Source organism: Adiantum capillus-veneris, chromosome 27 (assembly GCF_014529385.1).
Source record: "Adiantum capillus-veneris isolate H3 chromosome 27, ASM1452938v2, whole genome shotgun sequence".
NCBI classification, from domain to species: Eukaryota; Viridiplantae; Streptophyta; class Polypodiopsida; order Polypodiales; family Pteridaceae; genus Adiantum; species Adiantum capillus-veneris.
In genome coordinates, this window is record NC_140957.1 from 134,419,903 (window position 1) to 134,423,830 (window position 3,928).

The window sequence follows — 3,928 nt, forward strand, 5'->3', positions numbered from 1 at the left end:
TTGGATAAGGATGACAAGCAATAATATAACAGCTCAACCTTGGGATAAAACGGAGTCAACATTGGTATGGAGACCCAAAAAGGCTGTGCCAGAAAACACAAACAGAGTCTTCAATACCAGACAACAGAGTGATCCCCGACAATCAAGGACAGTGAAACAGATCTGGATTCCAAAGCAGTTCATGACAGCACAAAGCTATAGCAAGCAAATTTGGATCCCAAAGATTTGTAAAAGGACTCCCTTCAATACAATCAACGGAAACTCCTAGGTATTTCAAGGCCAAGGAAATCAACACACAGAACAAAGCAGGTTTGGGTCGCAAAGAGTTTGTGGCAAGCACAAGCAAAGCGGAAGCAGATTTGGATTGTGAAAAAAGACAACAAGGTAACGAAGAATCCATCTACTGATTCTACTACCAAATTGCCAAAACCAACCCAAAACCCGACCACCAATCTTTCAATCAAACAAAGAGCAGCTTTATTGGAAAGACTGTTGTATCATCGCTCTACAATTGCATTGGGAACTGATGACCAAAACAACTACAATGCTTCACCCACAGACACTTCATAGTCGTCCGGGAGGACTCAGACTCGGAGGGGGGGAGGTATACAGGAGCTACAAAGCAGCCACAAGCGGAAAAAACAAAGAAAAACAAAAATTATATTACAAAGGCAGTGTCTTACATGATTTTGTAATTATTTATGTTTGATTGCGGATATTGATAATATTTATGCCCTTATATACCTTGTTTTGCAACAAGAAGAGATCAAATGATGAATTTGGGTCTCTAGATGTGTAAATATCACTAAATAAGAGTGTTTTTGGAGCTAAAAAGTGGAAAAAAGTGGTAATCCAAGTCCAAAAATCACAAAGAAGTGTATATTCATATACACAGGGTTACCAGCTATTTATCGTGTATGTTTGGAATTTTTTGGCTTCAATTTGCTATTTTCCTTTATTTTTTATGATTTTCTTAATAAAAATAAAAGAAAAATAAAAAAGCAGGTGAAATGAGATCGGAAAAAAGAAAAGAATAGACGGTGATGATCCTAATGACAAGGGCAGCCCATGGTAAAAATGGGGTACAATTCTGAAAAAGTTGCGGAAAGCCCGAAATGACAGAATTTTGGCAAAGTGGACAGATTTCTCAGAAACAGGTCAAATGGAGTCCAAATTGAGAAATTTCAAATCCTAAAGTGCATTTCACGACGAAATAGGAGCACATGTCAAATTTGGTAACAAGTGATCCGGGAAGCCCGAAGTTAAGTATTTTTCACTTCACTATCAAGCTCATTTCCACTATTACCTTCTTGGAGAGAGCAAAGAGCACACAGGAGCATCCGACCTTCTACCGCCTTCTACGACTGCTACGAGAGCTCAGAGGACACCAGACATGAGAGGTAGACTCGTTGCCATAAGCTTTTGATGCTTATCGTTAACTTTTGTCGCGAAAACTCACCAAAACCAAGAAACAAGAGCAGACGGGGAATGGGGAAGAACGCTAGGTAGGGGCACAACCGCCTAACCAAACCTTGCAAGAACTTAGAGGTGGGTTACCTAACATAGAAGATGAGTTTCTAGCACTCAAAGCTCGAGAAAGAACGACTGGAAAAACCCTAGGTCAACAGAGCCTGCAAGAGGCAAACAGAAAAAAGTTGTCGGAACGACACAAAACTTCTCAGGAAGCTTAACAACATCGAGGGAAATGCAACCATGGAGTATCTCCGGGTTTGGATCACCAAAAGTAGGTCGGAACAACCGATTCGGCTGCGGACACACAAAGCGTCATTTTGGCATAACGGCTAAAATTGACGACCAAATGACATGAAACTTCACGAGCAGTTTCAACTATACATGGATGACTTATGTTTGCAAGCAAAACCCAAAAGAAAGCTGATTCACTTACCGATGGTGAAAAAGACGCTTTCGAGCAACCAAATGGATAAAGATGGAGAACGGGGAGCCAAAGTCAAGTCCAACCAACTGGATGGCTTCGCAACATATCCAATGAGCTGGAAATGCAACTCTCAAGAAGAAAAGTTGAAGAAATTCAACTCCAAGGCAAAAAGACGACTTCGGAGACTGAAATGCCTATAAGGGGGCTTTTTAGCTAAACTGATGACTTTTTAAGTTGAAAACTAGTTAGCAGGGCTTAGGGCACTAGCACAAAGCATTCTTTGCACAAAAAGACCAACATTTCAAGAAAAGACATCATACGCGTATGATGTCTCACAGCATGATTTTCACATTCATTTCAACATTTGAGTGCATAGCCTCATTCCACATGTTAATCACATCCTATGAACCAAGTATCATGAGAATTGGAGTTAGAAAACCCAAGGAAAACCAAAAAGACGCAAAGTAGGCCATAAAATTGATTTTTGGTCCTAATTTTGTCAAAATAACTCCAAACTCATTGAAACTTTGTAGGATTGTTGATTAACACATCTACAAGCTATCTGGAACCAAAAAGCACCATTTTGACACAAAAGACATCATACGCGTATGATGTCTATTTGCACTTACAGAGCCAAAAATGCTCATTTGTCATCATACATCCATTATATATATCTAATACATGCTACATATGAAGTTTGGAACCATTTGGTCAAGTGGATCACCCCATTAGCCCAATTAAGAGAAAATCCTTCATAGAAAGCCTATTTTTGTCCCAAATCCAACATATTCAAGTCCAAACCAAGATTTGAGTATAAACAGTCCTTCACTAGCACATGGAGAGTCCACAGAACCAATCCCATGAAAAATTGATGAAAAAGACATCATACGCGTATGATGTCTTCAGAGCCATTTTTAGTCCAAATTCTATCCAAACTTGATAAATCCACTGAATAAGCCTATCTAAAGCCAAAACCAAGCTTATAGAGAAAATTGGTCCAAAAATGCACTAAAAAACATCATACGCGTATGATGTCTCACTATGTGATTTTGGCACCTCAGGGCTTCAACCACAAAACAGAAGTGATCTACATGCCATTTGAAAGTAATCCACCAAGTTTTATCCAATTTGGATCATAAAATCCATTTCCCTTTCAAAGTTTTGCCAAGAGCCTGAATTGGACTAAACTGGCCAAAACTTGACCAAATGGGATCCAAACTCAAATCCAAGCATATGACACTCATGTATACACTATCAGCTACAAGCACAACCAATATGAAGTCATTCTGACACAAAAGACATCATACGCGTATGATGTCTCAAGCATGTTTTTGAGCCCAGTTTGCATATTTTTTCACCTACATTGCATCCTTAGGCCCTGAATAGCTCATGTTTCAATTTTCAAGTCATTTGAATAGTTAAAAGCTTCATTTCGGCTTTCAGTACTAAAAAGACGCTAACTTCTGTAATTGGAGTTACAGGATCCATGGATTCCGCTAAGTCATCGGCAACTAAGAGAAAAAGACCAACCATCAAGGATGCTCTTGCAGAGGCAGAACCTTTTGATATTCCAACAGAAACCCTCAAGCCAACCAAGACGTGGGTGGAGGAAGCAGTACTAGAAAAAGAGGGAATAAAGATCTACCAGGGGACTTTCAGAGATCCTCAAGGGCAATCGATCGATGTACCTATGATCCCACGAGAATTAGTGGATTATAGCAGATCAGAGAACAGAAGCAGATACCTGGAAAAGGCTGACTTACACAGGTTCTTCACCTCGAGACCATCAGGTGTAGACACAAGAAGAGTGTATGAGTTGGCAACATCCATTCAGAAGGATGGGAAAGCCACGTTGACATCCATGGATGGAGAAACAGTTGAAGTACAGATCACTCCACAGCTCATTGCAGATGCATTGAAGCTGCACAACAAAGGGAGTTCTGTCAGAGAAAGAAGGGAGGCCATAGAGGTCTATGGATCAAAGAAACAAAATACAACCTACGGAGATATGGCAGATCAACGAGCGGCAAC